At 35.7% G+C, this 22,176-nt stretch overlaps 3 pseudogenes; all 3 read left to right on the top strand.

The window, feature by feature from the left end:
* The first annotated feature begins 1,772 nt into the window (after positions 1-1,772).
* Positions 1,773-1,881, top strand: LOC143389155 (small nucleolar RNA U13; annotated as a pseudogene).
* Positions 1,882-5,302: 3,421 nt separating this feature from the next.
* On the top strand, positions 5,303-6,596 carry LOC143388880 (xaa-Arg dipeptidase pseudogene; annotated as a pseudogene).
* A 7,464-nt stretch (positions 6,597-14,060) lies between these two features.
* LOC143389123 (kit ligand pseudogene) lies at positions 14,061-14,795 on the top strand (annotated as a pseudogene).
* The last annotated feature ends 7,381 nt before the right edge of the window (positions 14,796-22,176 follow it).

Raw genomic sequence — 22,176 nt, 5'->3', positions numbered from 1 at the left:
TAGAGTAAATACAAGAGGAAAAATGTTAGAAAATTAATAAAAGTATAAAATCATCCCAGAGGAATAATACGCAGTGAATATAATTCTTCTATTTATCTCTAGTGGCAAAAGTCAAGGAATTATTTTACAAAGAAGCAAAAAGGAGGAGAAATATCTGAATTTTCTTTGACTGATTTCTTTTTCTATTTTAACTTGATTATGCAGTAGAAATGGATTTCTCATTTTGAAACCAACAAAGGGTGACATTTTGGCCTTCTCACTCTGACCTTGTGTGGATTTTCTATTTGCATATTCCATCTCAACTGCAGTATTTCTCAGTAATAAGGACTAGATACACAGCAGAGCTGTGCTGCTTAATGTATCATCTGTTCACAATAGTTTTGCATAATGGCTCTATGTTGCTTGGAGATGTGCACTTAATTGCAGCAATCCATACAATACTCTGTAATGCTCCACACCTTAATTAGCTCTTCCACATATTAAGGGGATGCAAGGAGAGGGAAAATTCATCTAGATGTTAAAGGAGAATTCAAATGGTTTTTTCTCAAGTAATATGTCATAAAATATTAAATGACATTTCCTTTACTCTTAAGAACTTTTTGAAGAGTAAAGTATGAATAAATTCTATACATCTTTTGCCACAGTGGGAGGGGAATAGTTTATTTAAAACAGGGGCAAACTGAGGAAAAATTATCCTATCCTAATGTCAAATTTAATGCATTTGCTCTTAATCTTGGCTTTCAAAATCGAAAATTAGCATAGATATCTGGACATACTATCTTAATAAGAACATCATTAATTATAACATTCTTTAAAGATCACTGTAGAGCCACAGTTGGTTTTAATTTCATATTTAGAAATATAAATTTTAGCTGTTTAATTTGATAAGGTAAACCATATACAGAAAACAACCTATGATGATAACAGAAATTTTTATTAAAAATTTCAAATTTATTAAAATTCGTCTATGCTCAATCTTTGTCAGTGCTAGATTTTTTCTATTTTATAAAAATAAATTTTAAAACATATTTCTGATAGGATTTAAAATGCAAACAAGTAATATTAAAGACACACCAAGATATTATTGACATATAGTGTTAGCATCTCTTTGAGGCACTATATATTCTAAATAATTTTTTATTTTATCTACGTCTCAAAACTACTTTATCATGCAAATATTTTTAAGCAAAATTCATAGAAGGAATTTATGGCCTCAAAAAGGTTAAGAAACTTGATAGGGTACAAATACTAAATAGCACAAATACTAAATCTGGCACTGACAAAGACTGAGCAGAGATATTTAGTTTGATTCTGAGAACTGAAAGGAGAATAGCAATAAGGATGGCCAGAATTGAGAAGGACATAGATAAGTTTATATAACTTCCTGTTTTACACTAAAGTGCATACTTCAAGTGAACTTCTCAAGTACATTTAGTTTGAAATATATGTTAGAACTTCATACATGTTCATTGATAAATGAAATTGATAACTGAATTATAACAGAATGAAAGGTTCAGAAAAAATGGAAAAAAATAGCAGAAAAGAAATATTCAGACCATTCTTCTAGATATTTTCCTGACATCAAATTTATTTGTATATCATGAAGTTACGATATGATTATGATAAAGTTATGATATGATTCAATCTGTTATACTAACCAAGATATAATTGATTGCATGGATTTTATGACCTATATAAAAATGAATTAAATTTTAATCATTTATTTCATCATGACAACAATCTTTATTATAACTTATAAAAATAGAATAAATATACTTTTGGTTCATAAGTGTGATGATTATTGGGTGTTCATGTGGCTGGTGTAGGAGATGTGCCTTGCTTTACATCTTGTCACTACATCTGCACATTACTTATCTGTTGTCAAACAAAGGCTAAGGAAGGTATTTTATTAGGTAAATTTAAACTCCTTCCTTCTCTTTTGAGTTCTTATTTCTTTTTAGTAAGTGATATAATTCCACCTTATCCTGATCTCTCCTCCTGGGGCCCATGAGTCACCCTAGAAATTGTCTAAAAAGAACAAAAAGAATTATCTTTTTTATTACCTTCGAATACATATCACATACTGTCCTGTTCAATTTTCAATTTAACATACTGTCTTATTCAATTTTCAATTTTTTATCTTTTATTTTATTTTTTTTTTACAATTCTATACCAACTAAAGGATGAAGTCTAACTCTAAATAATGACAGATCTGAACTTTCTTGATCTCTTTACCCTCTACACACAATTCCAGTATATTATATTTTTACTTCCCTGAACACAGTTGCTTCACAATATCTTCAGGACTCATCTCCTGGATGAAAATTTACAGAATAGCCCGGACAAACTACCCTAAAATGTTTAATTATTGTATTTTGCAAATAAAAGTGAACACAAAATTTTTCATTATGTGGATTCACCATTTTCGGAATGTTAATAGTATCTGTAGGAAAGTCAATGTTAAATTTTTCTTACAAGCATAAATACCAAAAGAAATGGATAAAAAATTCTTTAAAACTATTAAGGTACCAACTAATTATACCAAAACTAACGTTTCATTTACACTATTTTTATTAAACAGATGGAAGTCTGATGGCTTTGACAAATAGATAACATAGAAATCAAGATTCAGTGAGGGAAGGAGAGAAAGAGAGAAGCACACAAGCAACTTCACATAAAAAGTAGCTTTGAGGGCTGGGATTTGCTCCCCTAGAGCGGGTGGGACCTGGGTTCCATCCTCAGCACCACATAAAAATAAAGGCATTGTGTTCTGTCAATCTACACCTAAAAAGTAAATATTAAAAAAAGAGTAGCTTTGAGCACTAAAAAGTTAATTTTTTAACCAATAAATCTCTAAAACAACATGGATCTGAAAGTTTTTATAATCCTTACACATTTTTTTAAATTCTAAATCAAGAACTTTCATGCACACAAAATGAATTCTGAGCTAGAACAAAAAAAAAAAATCTTTAAAAAAATGTTTAGGAAAACTGAGAGCTTCCAAAGGTTTACATTGCACCAGAGCCAGTACAAATGTGCTGAGGAAAGCAAATATTTTAGCACATGAGAAGATAAATTTATACACAACATACAGAATGAACTTCAGCTTCACATAATTCACATATTGTTATTGTTTGTTGTGAAGCTTTTAAGAAACATAAATATCTTAAAAGAAACAACTGAACCTTGCCAATATAGTAAGAATTTTTGCCAAAAACGAACGTATGTAGTTCTAACTCTTCATGTATATTCTTTGCCAAAAAGAAAAGATGTATACTAAATAAAATTTATTTAAGATTTCTAAAGTCAAATGGCAAAAATACAATTAAATACGTGATATTCTAAAATCGTTGGCTCTTGAAATATGCATCTTTTTAACAAATTGAATTAGGAATGATCAGATTTTAGAAGAATCTTATCATTTTTAAGGAAGCTAGCTACTTTGATTTAAGTACCGTTTAACTCAAAAACTTGGCAACTCAGAGACATTACATGACTCAATTATATCCATGTTTAAGAACTATATCAATTCAACACACACTCATTCAAATGCACATTTTACTGAGCACTATACCAATATCAATGGAGGTCATAAAAGCATTAAAATACTGTCCCTATAATGGAGGATTTTATAGTCTAGTTGGAAATTCAAGACCATAGAAAAAACAGCAAACAAAAGGAAGTGCATAAAAATGTAGCTTAAAGAGTCTCACAATATTGGTGGGTGCTTAAACAACATTTTTGGCTATGAATTAGGTTGATTATGGCTTCATTATTGCATTAGCAATCTTCAAATATAATACCATGCATAAAAAGAGCATGATTTTGTTTGGAAAAACAACAACAATAACAAAATAATGGAAAATAACTTTATTCCCAGAGAGTGTTATTAAGGTCAAAACACTGTATAAATAACTCTATACAAAGTATTCTTTCATGTGAATGCTAAAATTAATTAAAACAAAATATTCATGTTTAGTAAGGGGAAAGATAGCAATAAGTTGTAAAAACATTAAAAATAACATGAATAGAGAAAATCATCAAAGAGCAGCATTTGTTTTCATAAAAAAAAAGTTTCTCCAATTAATAATTATTTTGAGTTTTGGTGGCTGGGAAAAAATTCCAAATAACAGAGCTAAGGAGGAACTTTTTGAAAGCATCATCATTACAGAGAAATGAGGAAATCACAATATGCTGCTTGGTCACATACTGCTCTTTCGTTAGAAAGGCCTGGGGACTCATCCAACCTGAAGGCAATGGAGGAGCCTCTGCCTTGCCAAATGAAACTCTCACAACATTTAGATCTCACAGATCTTCTCTTTTCATTTTCATCCATTTTGCATCTTCTTTTTCTTTCTAATCTCATTTCTACTAGAATTTTAGCTTTTCCAATGAATTGTCTTATTCTTTCCTTCTTACATTTATGGTTTGGTTTCTTCACTGGAGTTTTGGTTTTGCTTTTATTCTAAGATGCATTTAACTCAAATTTATTTCTTAGCTCTAAATACTACTTTCAGATTTAAAGTCCAGTTGAGGTAATTTTCTTTTTCTGCTTTTGATTTCTATATCTCCTATCAAATATATTTCTTCTGAATTTAAGGTCAGAAAAGTTAGGGGTAGCCTCCATTCTGCTTAGTCTGAAATATTGACATTTCCTTTGCAAGCTTGTGTTTTGCTGGTGATCAATACAAAAGAGAAAAAAACCCAAGGTACACGTGGGCCTAGACTTTGAAATAGAAAAACATGCTCCATTTGGAGGACAAAGGTTTGGCCTAGTCTAGCCTTAGTGAAACTTACAAATGTGGGGGCTGCATCAAGAAAATTGGGCAAAAAACTTGAAAGAAAATAAAAACCATTCTCAGTTCACTAATGGAATGAAGAAATAATTTTTTGTGTTTTGTTTTTAAAATGGGGGGCTATCTCATAATCTCTGAAAATCAGCACAATGTCAGAAAAAAACCACTGCAATAATCACAGCTTACCAACCATAACTCTGAGGTTTATTTTGGCCTTCTCTAATCCAAAGAGTCTCTCTTATTTTTGGAGCATAGTGCTGTCTCTGGCTAATACAAGTTTCCCTAGCCAGGGCCTCTCACGGACAGGGAGAATGGCAGAAGGCATGAAGACTGTCATGCTAGGTTCTTTGCATGGCTTCCCATTACACAGGAAAGTACCTCTTATCTTCTCTGGGACTCAGTTTTTCTCCTCTTAAATTACAATAATAAGTGAGCAAGTGCGGCGGGACGCTCTGTGCGGTTGAGCTAGCGGGCCGAGTCCTGAAAGGTTGGGGGACCTGGGCACGATGAGACCCGGAGGGGAGCGGCCGAAGGTCGGGGGTGCGTGTGATGGCTTCTCAGAGCTGGAGCTGCTGAAACTGCAAGCGGCAGAGGGCACTGACGAGGCGACTGAGCGGCTGGGGGCCCTGAGCCAAGCCATCTGGAGCGAGCCTGAGCTGGCCTACGAGGAACACCGTGCCCACCGTGTGCTGATGGGCTTCTTCGAGCAGGAACCCCGGCCGCCTCCTGGGTGGTGCAGCCGCACTATCAGTTGCCGACAGCCATTCGTGCGGAATGGGAGACCCGGAGCGCCACACGGTGCTCGCAGCACTTGGGCTTCCTCTGCGAGTACGACGCGATGCCCAGCATCGGCCACGCCTCGGTCATAACCTCATAGCCGAGGTTGGGGCGGCGGCCGCTCTGGGCTTGAGGGGGGCCCTAGAGAGCCTCCCTGGGCCTCCTCCTTCGGTGAAGGTAAGTGTCCTGGGAATCCCTGCAGAAGAAGATGGTGGTGGCAAAATTGATCTAATTAAAGCAGGAGCTTTTAAAAACCTCCATGTTGTTTTCATGGCCCATCCATCCCAAGAAAATGCTGCTTATCTACCCGATGTGGCCGAACATGATGTGACTGTGAAATACTATGGAAAAGCATCTCATGCTGCTGCTTACCCCTGGGAAGGAGTCAATGCCTTAGATGCTGCTGTTCTTGCCTACAACAATTTGTCTGTGTTAAGACAGGAAATGAAACCAACCTGGAGAGTTCATGGTATAATCAAAATGGTAGTGTAAAACCAAATACTCTTACTCTGAATTAATTTATTACTTCCGTGCACCCTCATTGAAAGAACTTCAAGTTTTGACCAAAAAGGCAGAAGATTGCTTCAGATCTGCAGCTTTGGCTACAGGGTGCACAGTAGAAATTAAAGGTGGAGCACATGATTATTACAATGTTCTACCCAACAAGAGCCTATGGAAAGCTTACATGGAGAATGGAGAAAAGCTGGGAATGGAGTTCATTTCAGAAGATACAATGCTGAATGACACTTCAGGATCTACCGATTTTGGAAATGTTTCTTTTGTGGTTCCTGGAATTCATCCATATTTTACATTGTATCCAACGCCTTGAATCATACTGAAGAGTACACTAAAGCTGCAGGATCATAAGAAGCTCAGTTCTACACTTTGCGAACAGCCAAGGCTCTGGCAATGACTGCATTGGATGTTATTTTTAAACCAGAATTGCTGGAAAGAATCAGAGAGGACTTTAAATTGAAACTTCAGGAAGAACAATTTTTAAATACAGTAGAATAAAAAGGAGACTTAGGAGTGGTTTATGAATCATTAAGAAGTGATGATTTTTTTCTTTAATCTTTTTTAATGAATACAACATGCTTGTTTTTAATTCTTCTTACCTTATATGTAAGAACAGGGTATGGTGAAAACATATTCACTCATATCTAAAATGAAATTTTTGGGTGAATCTATACTTGATGGAATTGTGATATTTCAGGAGTTGGTAGGTGATACTGCTGCTTAAGATGGATGGTACATGATTTGTCAAAATAATATTGACAAAATCTGTATAATAATTTACAAATTTTTATATTATATATTTTAAAAGGTCCAAGAGGTTTCAAACCTTATATACAGAATTGACACCCATGAAATGGTTTTGTGGTACAGAGTGGTAAACTTATTTAATGTAGTTTTAAAGTTCATGGTCTAAATTTAGGTAAAGTTTGTTTCAAATATTTCTGTTTTGGCTTCAAAAAATCTCTTCATTTATAATAAAAGTAGCTTTTAATTAGAAATGCTTTAGGGTAACAACTAGAAACTCAGATACAAAGAATAACTTTAGTTTTACCATTTGAAGAAAAATGAGAATGTTCTCGTTTTTACACATGATTAACTCTGGGAAGTGGCATTAAAGTAATTGGTAATTCAATGTTACAGTAAGAGGGTAAATGTTGGATGGTCAAGATCGGAATCTTCCTTTAAGGCATTTGCATGGTAGCCCTGAGTGTTCTAGGAGAACTTGGGGAGGAGCATTGCATGGCACCTACTCTACTCTCTGGAATGTTCAGAGTCCTCCACTGCCCCTCTAGCCAGCAGCCTGCTCAGACTCCCACTCTGAAGCCAGCTTGCCTCACCTGGCTGCACTGAATTCTGAGCCTCCTTAAGCCTCCTGCTAGCTCAATATTTTTTTAAATTATTGCAGGTTTTCCATGATTCTTATTTTAGTGTTAATTTCTTGAACATGCTAAAAAGAATGTGTGAAAAAAAATATTTGGTAAAACAGATATTTTAAGCTGTGACTGCAGTAAAGCTCCAATGTACTTTATTTTAAAGGAAGTCCTCAGATTTGAACAAGCATTCCAGAAATGGAAGGGGAAGGAGAGACAGTGTCCATTTGGCTTTTATGATATAATAAGCAAGTCACTCGGGCCCTCTTAGCTATCAACTCGCTTTTGAAAAGTTGGATCTTCTACTTACAGTCTTTTGAACACCAAATTCCTGCTGTATCTGAAATTATTTACCGATCTTCCAAACAAATGCTGAATAAAAAAACTATAGAACTCAATAACACAATCAATAACCTAGACTTTAACTGACATACATAGAATATATCAACCATCATCAAGTGGGTATACGTTCTTCTCAGCAGCACATGAATCCTCCTCAAAGATAGACCATATATTATGCCATAAGGCAACCCTTAGTAAATATAAAGGTGTGGAGATAATACCATGCATCTTATCTGATCATAATGGAATGAAACTGGAAATCAATGATAAAAGAAGGAAGGAAAAATTCTGCATCACCTGGAAAATGTTATATGTTATATGTTACTGAATGATGAATGGGTTACAGAAGACATAAAGCAGGAAATCAAAAAATTCTTAGAGATAAATGTCAATACAGACACAACATATCGGAATCTATGGGACACAATGAAAGCAGTTTTAAGAGGGAAATTCATTGCCTGGAGTTCATTACTCAAAAAAGGAAAAAATAAATAAATAAACAAATGAGCTCACACTTCATCTCAAAACCCTAGAAAAGGAAGAGCAAAACAACAGCAAAGGTAGCAGAAGGCAAGAAATAATTAAAATCAGAGTGGAAATCAATGAAATTGAAACTAAAGAAACCATGGAAAAAATTGACAAAACTAAAAGTTGGTTCTTTGAAAAAATAAATAAGATCAACAGACCCTTAGCCATGCTAACGAAAAGAAGAAGAGAGAGAATTCAAATTACCAACATATGGGATGAAAAAGGCAATATCACAACAGACACTACAGAAATACAGAAGATAATTAGAAATTATTTTGAAACCCTATATTCCAATAAAATAGAAGATAGTGAAGATATCGATAAATTTCTTAAGTCATATGATTTGCCCAGATTGAGTCAGGAAGATACACACAATTTAAACAGACCAATAACAAAGGAGGAAATAGAAGAAGCCATCAAATCACTTCCAACCAAGAAAAGCCCGGGAATGGATGGGTATACAGCAGAGTTTTACAAAACCTTTAAAGAAGAGTTAATACCAATACTTTTCAAGTTATTTCAGGAAATAGAAAAAGTAGGAGCTCTTCCAAATTCATTCTATGAGGCCAACATCATAGACCAATATCTCTAATGAACCTAGATGCAAAAATCCTCAATAAAATTCTGGTGAATTGGATACAAAAAACATATCAAAAAAATTGTACACCATAATCAAGTAGGATTCATCCCTGGGATGCAATGCTGGTTCAATATACGGAAATCAATAAACGTTATTCACCACATCAATAGACTTAAAGATAAGAACCATATGATCATCTCGATAGATGCAGAAAAAGCATTCGACAAAGTACAGCATCCCTTTATGTTCAAAACACTAGAAAAACTAGGGATAACAGGAACTTACCTCAACATTGTAAAAGCTATCTATGCTAAGCCTCTGGCTAGCATCATTCAAAATGGAGAAAAACTGAAGGCATTCCCTCTAAAATCTGGAACAAGACAGGGAAGCCCTCTCTCACCACTTCTATTCAATATAGTTCTCAAAATACTGGCCAGAGCAATTAGACAGACAAAAGAAATTAAGCCATAAAGATAGGAAAAGAAGAACTTAAATTATCACTATTTGTGGATGACCTGATCTTATACTTAGCAGACCCAAAAGGGTCTACAAAGAAACTACTAGAGCTAATAAATGAATTCAGCAAAGTGGCAGGATATAAAATCAACACGCATAAATCAAAGGCATTCCTGTATATCAGCAACAAATCTTCTGAAATGGAAATGAGGAAAACCACCCCATTCACAATATCCTCAATAAAATATACTTGGGAATCAACCTAACAAAAGAGGTGAAAGATTTATACAATGAAAACTACAGAACCCTAAAGACCGAAATAGAAGAAGATCTTAGAAGATGGAAAAATATACCCTGTTCATGGATACGCAGAACTAACATCATCAAAATGGCGATATTACCAAAAGTTCTCTATAGGTTTAATGCAATGCCAATCAAAATCCCTATGGCATTTCTTGTAGAAATAGATAAATCAATCATGAAATTCATATGAAAAAATAAAAGATCCAGAATATAAAAAGCAATTCTAAGCAGGAAGTGTGAATCAGGAGGTATAGCGATTTCAGATTTCAAACTGTACTACAGAGCAATAGTAACAAAAACTGCATGGCACTGGTACCAAAACAGGTGGGTGGACCAATGGTACAGAATAGAGGACACAGAGACCAATCCACAAAATTACAACTATCTTATATTTGATAAAGGGGCTAAAAGCATGCAATGGAGGAAGGATAGCATATTCAACAAATCGTGCGGGGAAAACTGGAAATCCATAGGCAACAAAATGAAACTGAATCCCTTTCTCTCGCCATGCACAAAAGTTAACTCAAAATGGATCAAGGAGCTTGATATCAAATCAGAGACTCTGTGCCTGATAGAAGAAAAAGTTGTCTCTGATCTACATATTGTGGGGTTGGGCTCCAAATTCCTTAAAGGACACCCATAGTACAAGAGTTAAAAACAAGAATCGACAAATGGGACTTACTCAAACTAAAAAGTTTTTTTTCTCAGCAAGAGAAACAATAAGAGAGGTAAATAGGGAACCTACATCCTGGGAACAAATTATTACTCCTCACACTTCAGATAGAGCCCTAATATCCAGAGTATACAAAGAACTCAAAAAATTAAACAATAAGAAAACAATCAACAAATGGGCCAAGGACCTGAACAGACACTTCTCAGAGGAGGACATACAATCAATCAACAAGTACATGAAAAAATGCTCACCATATCTAGCAGTCAGAAAAATGCAAATCAAAACCACCCTAAGATACCATCTCACTCCAGTAAGATTGGCAGCCATTATGAAGTCAAACAACAAGTGCTGACGAGGATGTGAGGAAAAGGGTACACTTGTACATTGCTGGTGGGACTGCAAATTGATGCAGCCAATTTGGAAAGCAGTATGGAGATTCCTGGGAAAGCTGGGAATGGAACCACCATTTGACCCAGCTATTGTCCTTCTTGGACTATTCCCTGAAGAACTTAAAAGAGCGTACTATAGGGATACTGCTACATCGATGTTCATAGCAGCACAACTCACAATAGTGAGACTGTGGAACCAACCTAGATGCGCTTCAATAGATGAATGGATAAAAATTGTGGCATTTATACACAATGGAGTATTACTCAGCACTAAAAAATGACAAAATCATGGCATTTGCAGGGAAATGGATGGCATTAGAGCAGATTATGCTAAGTGAAGCTAGCCAATCCCTAAAAAACAAATGCCAAATGTCTTCTTTGATATAAGGAGAACAACTAAGAACAGAGGAGGGAGGAAGAGCATGAGAAAAAGATTAACATTAAAGAGGGAGGAGAGGTGGGAGGGAAAGGAAGAGAGAAGGGAAATTGCATGGAAATGGAAGGAGACCCTCATTGTTATACAAAGTTACATATAACAGGATGTGAGGGGAAAGGGAAGAAAAAAAACAAGGGAGAGAAATGAATTACAATAGATGGGGTAGAGAGAGAAGATGGGAGGGGAGGGGAGGGGGTAGTAGAGGATAGGAAAGGCAACAGAATACTACAGAAACTAGTGTGGCAGTATGTAAAAACGTGGATGTGTAACCCATGTGATTCTGCAATCTGTATACGGGTTAAAAATGGGAGTTCATAACCCACTTGAATCAAATGTATGAAATGTGATGTCAAGAGCTTTGTAACGTTTTGAACAACCAATAACAAAAAAATAAAAATAAATAAATAAGTAAAAAAATTAAATTACAATAATAATTAAACTTACTTTCTAGGTTTTCTTGGGGAATTAAAATAACTAGTAGAAAGAGTGATTCATGCACTTGGTAAATTAGTTTTCTTACTTCCCTCTATCTCTCTGTATTAGTCCAGGTTCATTGGAAAAACAGAATCAATAGATTGTTTGCATGTGTGCGTGTGTGTGTGTATGTGTGTGTGTGTGTGTGTGTGTGTGTGTGTGAGAGAGAGAGAGAGAGAGAGAGAGAGAGAGAGAGAGAGAGACGAAGAAGAAGAAGAAGGAGGAGGAGGAAAAAGAGGAGGAGGGGGAGGGGGAGGAGTGGGGATACAGCTTTAGTTTTAGGCATTTGCTGAGATTGATAATTCTAAAATCTGCAGAGCACTCCTGTGGGCTAGAGAAGAGATGATGATGTAGTTTCAGTCTAAAGGAAGTCTGGCAGCAGAATCATGCTTGTTTAGAAGAACTCAGTCTTTTCTCATAAAGCCTTCAGATGATTGGATCAAATTATGACAGGTATTTTATCTTACTGAAAGTCTTTTTAAATATCAATCGCATCTAAAGAAATCTTCATAGCAACCTCTGTATGGGAATTTTATCAAAATTTTGAGACTTATTCAAGCCAAGTTGACACATAATGTTAAGCATCACACTTCAATGTAGCAAGCAGTAACCACATTTCAAGGCAAATGCAATCCATATATTTTATACTCTTGTATAACAGAAAGTCTATTCCATTTTCTCAAAAGTAGGTGGAAAAATTCAAATCAAAGGATAATGAAAACCACCTTATCTTAATGTAACTAAATTTAATTAAACATTTTATTGAACATTTTGGTAGATATGCCCCCTCCTAAAATTAATTGGTATATCCCTTTATCACCAGAAAATAGGAGGAAGTAAACAGTAGTATGGGAAGCATGTGTTACAATAGTTTTCCTTATTTCTGTAATAAACTTTCTTTATCTTAACAGAACCAGATAAAGTTCGGGATGTCAGAAAATGTCTCACTCAGAAGATCCTATTTAAGACTGGGAATCACATAGGGCTGTATGTTCATTACACTTTGGAGGTGGGTTGACAGAAACTAATATCCTAGTAAAGGAAAAGCTTATACATAGACTCTGAGGTAATTGTGAGCCAGCAGGAGATGGGGATAAAGAGAAAAAAGAAGAGCCTTTCCATCACTCCAACATTAAGAAAAGCAGTCAGAGCAGTGGGAGGTCTTCTGGGAAAAGCTACAAAAACCTGGATTTTCATGAGGTTTCCTTCTTTGAGGAGTCAAATGTCTTTTAGGACCTGTCTGCTTTGAGCACCACTTCAGTGACTTCAGATCATTACCCCTGCCCCAGGGTTTACAATTGTTACCTGCAGATATCATTACTAGAATTAGAATGACCAATATTCTTTTTTTTAGAGAGAGAGAGGGGGGGGAGGAGAGAATTTTTAAATATTTATTTTGAGATTTTGGTGGATATAACATCTTTATTTTATTTTTATGTGGTGCTGAGGATTGAACCCAGCATCCTGTGCATACCAGGGAGCGCACTACAACTTGAGCCACATCCCCAGACCACCAATATTCTTTTTTACATTTTTTACTATAAAAATGTTTAAATAATTGGAAAAGTAGGAATAATATGACTACAAATACCTGTGTTCCTGCTTCTTGGCATTTAGGATCTCAAAATTAGGACAACATTGCTTCTAAGACCTTTCATTAGGCAGAACATGGAAATACATTTGAAAAGTCATGAATTCTTAGAATGTCAATTCAAATTTAATTTTTATATTTTCATTTTGTCTCTAACAATGAGAATCTGCGTTTCTAATAACAATAACATGTAACATGATATATTCCAACAGGTTTGACTTTGATTTTGTTTCTTTAAATTTATTCTCTGTTCCATTATGGGTAATAGTTTATATTTATTTTGTTTTTTATCATTACTTCTTTTTAATATAAGTATAATATATGTATTCCTCTGGTTCTACTTGTATTCCTACTTATTTTTCCTTTTTTTTAAAAAAATGTTAAAATATAGCTGTGAGCCCTGCTTGTAAATATAATTATGGATATTTTCAAAATATGGAGATAAAAGGCATCTCTGCACATCATTGAAAATGACTTACTTCTTTCACTCGCCGCCTCGCGCTGGGACCGGGAGCGCTGCAGGAAGCACCGGCTGTAGAGAGGGCGCTGCGCTCGGGTTGCCCAATGCTCGGACTATCTGCCGCCGCTGCTCGTGCAATATGCTGGAGCCCCAGAACAGCTAAACGGAGTCGCCACATCACTGCCTGGGCTGGATCGCAGCGCTGCCTTTCCTTATGAAGAAGACACAAACTTGGATTATCACATGCATTTATCTTCAACTGCTCCTGTTTAATCCTCTGGTCAAAACTAAAGGGATCTGTGGGAATCCTGTGACTGATAATGTAAAAGACATCACAAAATTGGTGGCAAATCTTCCAAAAGACTATCTGATAACCCTCAACTATGTCACCGGGATGGACGTTTTGCCTAGCTATTGTTGGTTACACAGATGGTAATACAGTTGTCAGTCAGCCTGACTAATCTTCTGGACAAGTTTTCAAATATTTCTGAAGGCTTGAGTAATTATTCTATCATAGACAAACTTGGGAAAATAGTGGATGACCTTGTGGAGTGTGTGGAAGAAAACTCACCTAAGAATGTAAAAGAATCATCTAAGAGGCCAGATCCCAGGCTCTTTACTCCTGAAAAATTCTTTAGGATTTTTAATAGATCCATTGATGCCTTCAAGGACTTTATGGTGGCATCTAAAACTAGTGATTGTGTGCTTTCTTCAACGTTAAGTCCTGAAAAAGATTCCAGAGTCAGTGTTACAAAACCATTTATGTTACCCCCTGTTGCAGCCAGCTCCCTTAGGAATGACAGCAGTAGCAGTAATAGGAAAGCAGCAAATTCCATTGAAGACCCCAGCCTGCAATGGGCAGCCATGGCTTTGCCAGCATTCTTTTCTCTTGTAATTGGCTTTGCTTTTGGAGCCTTATACTGGAAGAAGAGACAACCAAATCTTACAAGAGCAGGTGAAAATATACAGATTAACGAAGAGGATAATGAGATAAGTATGTTGCAAGAAAAAGAGAGAGAGAGTTTCAAGAAGTGTAATTGTGGCTTGTATCAACACTGTTACCTTCATACATTGGCTGGTAACAGTTCATGTTTGCTTCATTAATGAAGCAGCTTTAAACAAATTCCTATTCTGTCTGAAGTGACAGACCTCATCTTTATCTGTTCTCACTACCCATGACTTTATATGGATGATTCAGAAATTGGAACAGAGTGTTTTACTGTAAAACTGGCAATGCATTAATCATCTATAAAGAAGAACTTGCATGGAGCAGGACTCTATTTCAGGACCTGGGGGTCTTGTGGTCTCATTCAGAACTTGCAAGTGATGATGGGCGAGAAAGCATGTGTCCCAGTCTGCAGGCACCATTTGTGCGGCTCCAGAAATGTCTAAGTGCTGAGAAACCACACGGCTTTACTCTACAGTTACCACCTGAAGCCTGTAGTCGTTCTGGTCTCTGCAAGTAGATGTCAGCCGGGATAATAGGGGGAATACATTTTTTTCAAAAAGGGATCTAGAAAACTATCTTTAAAAAAAAAAGAGTAAAATCTCAGTAGTATCAGCTACAGTCAGGTGTGGGAAGCCGTGGGAACAGAGGGGTTGGAACAGGTGTTATCAGTCTTGTAGTTCCTGATTAAAAAAAAGGGTCTGATCCTGATCTCTTCTGACACAGAAATGCACACCCATATCCCACTAGATTCATGGACATGGTGGCTGGCTGGTTCTATCTATGCAGGGGAGCCAGTGCTGAATTAGAACCGTAATGCCTTGGCATAGGGAAGACTCTCAGCATCGTCCCAGGAAGAATCTATGAACACTGCCCAGCAGAAGAATGTTCCCAGGAGGATCTTTGGCACCCCTCGTGAAGTTGGCCTTTTCTCTTGACCATTCTATAGCATGTAAATTGTGTTTGCAAAATATATTATGACAGGCTTATATTCTAAAACTATCACACAGTTGTGTAAATGGACTTGAGAGAAAATGCTGAATGTACGAAGGTCCCATTTTCAATTTCCACCATGGGAGAGAGTAAAAAGTAAATTATGATATTTAGCATCTAAGGTTAGAAAACCATACCCACATGCTAAATGGGTATTGAAAAACTAGGTTACTTGGCTTTTACTTGGCAAGGAATCAGGAAACTTTATTTATAGTATAATCACCATTATCTGTTTAAAGGAACCATTTATTTAAAATCAGGCACTCTATATTCATTAAGGTTTATGGATTAAAAATAAACAAAAAGAGAGCTTTATGTAGTTATGCATGTCAGTTTGCTATTTAAAATGTGCGATGGCGTTTGTCATGTTAAGAGTGAAATCGGTAGAATTCCCAATATGTAAATTGTACTTTTAAGCCAGAATTTGTAAGACATTATGTTAATTCCCCTGGTCAATTTTTTAATAGTTGAAAGAACTTCCGACTAAAATCAAAGAATGATTTTTCTTAGAGTTTTTACTTTGATAAGGTTCTTCTAGCAGATCATGAACAAATACATAAAAGAATCCAAAGCTTTTCATTCTAAATCCTTGTGATAACACCAGTGCCATATACTATAACCATAAGTTGACCATTTTCAATGTAGTTATACAAAAGGGCATGGAAAATTAACTGCTAGCTTTCCTTTGATTTCAAAGGTCCAAGAATTTCTAGTGTAGTTGGATTTTAGCTCGTCTTCACAGCTAATCTACATCCAGTTTCAGTATGTGGCCTTTGCTCTTTTTTCATACCAAAGAGCTCAGCTGACTTCTAGGGTCCCTTTCTTGTCCAACGTGCTGTGCTTCCTCAAGTGCTGGCCATTTCTTTAAGATACAATCCAAGTGCATTGGGAAGCTGTATTAACTTGTTCAGGCCCTCAGATACCCCATGGTACAAATGATTAGTAATAAAATTAGAGATCAGTTTAAATTGCTGAAAGGACCTAGCTCAGTGTGTGGCGTTGATTGTTTTGAGGAAAATAGACATAGGTTAACATGAGTTTTAGGTGTAGGTGGTATATAGATGGAAAAGATTGATACTTCTCAGTCTAATAGCTTGATTTATTTATCCAGTGGTTTCAGTTTCCTTGGGCATGTGAAAATGCTATTTCCTAGCTTGAGAGTTCCTTAAATATAGTTTTGTTCTCAAAGCTAGTAGTTGGATTTTAAAACACTGAAGGACATGGTAGTAATCAATACAGCTAAGTAAACAAACTTAGCAGGTTATGAAATCTGACATGGTAAGGAGGGAAGAGTGTATCCTGTCTATTAAATGTATTGGTTCATTGAGAGTTACTTGGATTGCCAATTTTTGAAACACTAAAGTATAATAAAACGCATGAATAATAGAAAAATGCTCATTATTATTTTGGATGCTAGCTGCTTGGACATTAACTATGTCATATCTGCTTTGAGATTAAAAATTACATATATGTAGATATATAAATATATATATATCTTTTTTTTATTTTATCCCATATGTGTTCAAATATCCTTTATTATAAATTATGGAAAACTTACACTGAGATGATAAACCATGAAATCACCTTTGAAATTGGTGCCATGTATCTAATAGTTCTCTCTTGTAATATTTCAAAATTGTCTTTTAATTAAAATGATCTCATGTGTCTGCAGATTCTCAATTATACTGAAAGCTCTGCACCTCTTTGGTAGAAACCACGTCTGTAGTAAAACAGGCTGTGTGATAAATGGGGCCTGCCTGCCCAGTGCTAGTGAAGTGATCTTCTTAGATATGGTTTTATAATCTAATGTGCTTGCCACACTGCCACTTTTAATGAGTCAGAGGCAAATTGATTTTTTATTACAAGAATAGAACAAGTAAACTAGCTCTTTAAAAAGGATTACTTTGTGAAAAAATGAAAATATGAACAAGTATATGTCCACAATGAAGTATTTGCTTTTAGTAAGAACTAGACACATTTCACTGAGCATTAAGGTATCTAGAGAAACTTTGTGGCATATTTTGCGATTCTAATTCTAATTGGGGTTAGAAATGGACAGAAAAATCCATTCTGAAATAAATGGATATTTCCTAATGTCCTTCTGCAGCTAGGTTTTGGTTTCAAGATCGAATTCTAATATGGAGCTTCTAGTCATTCTGTATCTATTCTTCATTCAGAAATGTATTCTTCATAAAGGCAGTTTGGTATAGTGGTATGGATGTTGGAAAAGATTTTCAGGAGCCTCCACTCTGTCTTTGTGGCAAATGACCTTTCTTCTTTGGATCTCATTTTTCTATTCATGTGTACAGTAAACTTGGAGGTTGCTTCTCTTCTCTGAGGGTGAGTCCTTATTGCTTATGATGGACAAAGCAGAAAATAGAACAGAAACTCTCCCATACAAAACATCCAACTCTGATCTCTGAATAAGCATCTTGACCTTAAAAAGTCATTGCTGTTTTTTTTTCTAATGTAAATAGGGTCCATTAGTAAAAGTGAAATTCAGTCTCAAGTAGGGTGAATTGGGTAACCATTTACATGAGAGATGGCTTTTATCTTTGCTTAAATAAATATTTTGGATCACCTCTGAGGAATGAAAATAAGTAGTACATTTTAGTAAGGAAGAGATAAAAGGAGATCCATATAACATTTGGAAATACACCAAATTAAGCCTTTAAATGTCCTTATTTTACTGAAAGCTCACAGTAGAAGATGTAAGATGCTCATAAAGTTTATATATGCCGAAAGACATTTTAGGACCAATATATAAAAGGATAATCCATAAATTACATTTTAGATTTGGACGGTGGGATGAGAATTTTAAAGTGACCCAGCTTATCTTTGAAATAACATTATTTTGAAATTGGCTTTAAAATGCTTTATTTGTGGAGTTTGATTACACAATTCTTAGGGTTGCTGCTTTCCATTAACTAATCTTGAAATGCCTTTTTAAAGACAAATAATGGTACTTTCATTTTTATAGCAAGGTGTTTCAGAAATAATCCATATTAAAATGGATGCTTATGATCCTAAAATGTTTGCTAAGAATTGTAAAAATGTACAACTGCCATCTCCAACTACATTTTATAATGTTATTTTTTAATAAAATTAAGATAATAATTGTTGAAACTAAAAACCATGGTGTTTTCATTTACTTGATTTCTGACCTGTAAGACTTAATGTAATTTTCCAATCAAAATAGCCTATTTCCTGTACTCTAAGGATCAATGTATGATTATAGTGTCCACTTGCCACTGTTTTCTAAATCATTGGACTTGAAAAGTATTCAGATATTTAGATGGATGCACAGATGTATCTCTAGTTCAGTCATAGACTGGAGTTTGCATATTGTAATGTAAATGTATGTCAACACTATTCTAAATAGTTTTATTATGACTGAAGTCTAATTAAATAAAAAAGGTTGTAAAATGTGAAAAAAAAAAGAAAATTGACTTACTTATTGCTGCTTATACAATTTGGTATTTACCTTTGGTCTAACAATTTAAGACAAAATTACTTGTTAAGAATTTGTTTGCTCACTTATATTAAAAGTAGTTATCATGATTGTAAGGTTTATAATTTTTTGGTTCTACTTTTAAATTACGCATTGTTTATCTGCCTTTTAAAAATTTTACAGATTGTAAATCCAGGTTGCTTCTGGATTATTATTAAAGGAAGTGAATTTGAGTATCCACAACTAAATACTGCAGTGAAAGACTTTTATAACAGCATGTGTCTAGATACAGAAATAAAGCCATGCATACTGGAAGAGGGGCAATTATGTTCTATATGTGCTTTAATCACTGTGTCTTGGAAAACTACTCACAATGTAGCACACTTTGTCACCTAAGCTGATGAAGACTTTATGGGTAATGCCAGTTGTTTATAATTATCACTGGTGTTAGGATTTTCAGCACAAGTTGGAAGATAGCCATACAAAGACTGTTTTTTTACGATCAATGTGGGGAAACTGGAAATGGCACAACATCCAAATCCAGGCATTAGAGTCATAGTCTTGGGTATTGGAATGAGAAAATTATTTTAAATCCTCAGCCTGTGTAGACACTTCAGCAGAGGGCTTGGAGTTTTCAGTTTAGTGCTGACACACCTCCCTTTTGGTTGCTTTAGACTTAGGCCCAACGCATGCTTCTGTATTTTGCTTACACCATGTTATGGCCTGCTCTCTTTTCGACTTCTTGCAATATCAGTGCCCATCATCCACTGTGTGATGCCACAACCAGCATGGCCAAAGTAGTAGGTTCCAGTGATGGACAAAGGGGGATGAGAAAAATAAACATACACACACACACACACACACACACACACACACGATTTGCTAGGCTTTGGATTATCTGTTGAGTGTGATGATCCTGTGTTTCAGTCACGATGTCGAGGAATGTCACTTAAGTGGAAGGGGTTCCCCTTAAGAGAAGCTGCAAGTATTTATTCATTCAGCCACCCAATAAGTAGTTTTTTAAGACTTATTATGTGCCAGGCACTGTGATGGGTCCTGGAAATATGGCAGTAAGCAAAACAAATAAAAATACACATCTTCATAGAGCCAAAATCCATTTGTTATAGGAAGTAAACAAACATAGAGGGTGGAAAAAGCTGTGCAAGTGAATGGAGAGGATGGCTGTGTGGTTGCAGTTTTATATCAGTCTCACACATGACATGACTGACAATCATTTGTAAGCTTTCTGATTTTAGAAGTTAAAGCAATGTATTTTTAAATTTTTACTTTCTAAAAATTTTCCTTAGTTAAGGAGTCAGAATGATTTTATAGTACTTCCCCTAACCTGTGGGTGATATGTTCTAAAACCCCAAGCAAAAACCTGTGTATATAGGTGGGGTTTTTCCATGTACATTAATATTTATGATACTTTAATTTATAGATTAGTCACAGCAAAAGATTAATAATAACATGTAAAATAATAATAATAATAATACACTTTAATAGATTGCACTTTGGGGCCATTAATGGTTACTTGAATATAAGCAACTGCAATACCAATTCTGTAATGGATATGGTTACTGAGTGACTAATGGGTAGGAGGCACATGCAGCATGGGTATACTATACAAAGGAATACTTCATGTTCTGGCTTGATGGAATGAAATGGAAGGAGATGGTGAGATTTCATCAAAATACTCAGAATGGAGCGTAACTTAAAACTTGTGAATTGTTTATTTCTGGAATTTCCTATTAATATGTTCAAGTTTTATTTAACCAGTGAGCACTGAAACTGTGGATGAGGGGACTACTGTAGTAAGAAAAACAGTGGAACATAATCTGGGAGACCTGTATTCCTCCTGAAACTCTTTAACTGGGAGACTGTGTTTAGCTTAGCAGGTCCAGATGACATCTCTCCTCTTCTGTAAGATAAATTGTAGGCTGAGATGGTTTCCAGAGCGAACTTTAGGTCCAATTATGTGACTAGAGATTCTTGACATCAAACAGGAAAACCAAATCTTCCTTTTTCTTTTGTAGGTTTGTGTGGTGGTGCAGGGCAGCCTCTCTCTTCTCCACTTTCCTTCCTGGCAAGGGCATATGGGTTTGGGCACTTTGTTTTTCATCTCCTGGAGCCTTCACCAGCTGTTGCATTCCCTCAGTTTGCTCCTGTGATGGGGCAAGTCCATTAGGGAAGGGTTGCTGCAAGAACGACAGTAACAGGAAGTAGAGAGGAACACTTATCTCCCCAGAAGGGTAGGTTGCTGGTCAGGCCTCAGGTTGCAGAGATCAGATTGTGTGCTCAAGTGTGTGTTCCTTATTCTCCTGCTTATCAAAGTGGCTTAAGGTGGAGAGAGAGAGATCATGATGAGCTGGTAACTGGGTGGTGACTGGGTAGTCTTCACTGACTCTGGGGCCACATGTCACATTTTTTTAGAAAACATGAGCAACAAGTCAGTCTCAGTGTTTTGTGATAAAGTTTATAGTTTTCTTCTCAGAGTAAGAGATTGTCAGTTTAATAAATAACTATAGTACTCTTCTACTGAAGGAGGAGCAATACCAAGTAAACTTCAGTTGCAATAGGAGGGGTCTCCTGAATATAAAGAACAATGTGACAGCAGGAATCTCCAGATATTGGGGACTTATAGGTACATAAGGAAAAAGTAGATCCTTTTCCAGCTTGTAATTCTGCATGTTTATAACCACAATTGTTATCAAAATAACTTGTTTTGAGCTCTTGGGGACTTTGTTTTTGTATCTGTTGTTTTGATCTAGGTTTATTGAGGCAGGAGAATAATATGATGAAATTGGGCAATCACCTTTTCCTAAACTTTATGAGTCAAAAGATGATGTACATAAAGGCATGATGAGGATCCAGGGAAGAGACCAGTTCACATTGAAATAATCTGGTAGAGTGAGCTGTCATTTGCCTTAATCTGAAGAAAAACATTGTACTTTTTTTGGTACTGGTTTTGTTTTGTAGTATTGAACCGATGCACGCTATCCTCAGCCTCATGCATGCACTCTATCACTGAGGTGCATACCCACCCCCAGCCTGATATTGAACTTATTATCCAATCTCAGTATTTTACTTCTTCG

This window comes from Callospermophilus lateralis, unplaced genomic scaffold (genome assembly GCF_048772815.1).
Source record: "Callospermophilus lateralis isolate mCalLat2 unplaced genomic scaffold, mCalLat2.hap1 Scaffold_45, whole genome shotgun sequence".
Lineage (NCBI taxonomy): Eukaryota > Metazoa > Chordata > Mammalia > Rodentia > Sciuridae > Callospermophilus > Callospermophilus lateralis.
Note: the sequence above shows the minus strand (reverse complement) of the source record. Positions and strands in the feature narration are given on the sequence as shown.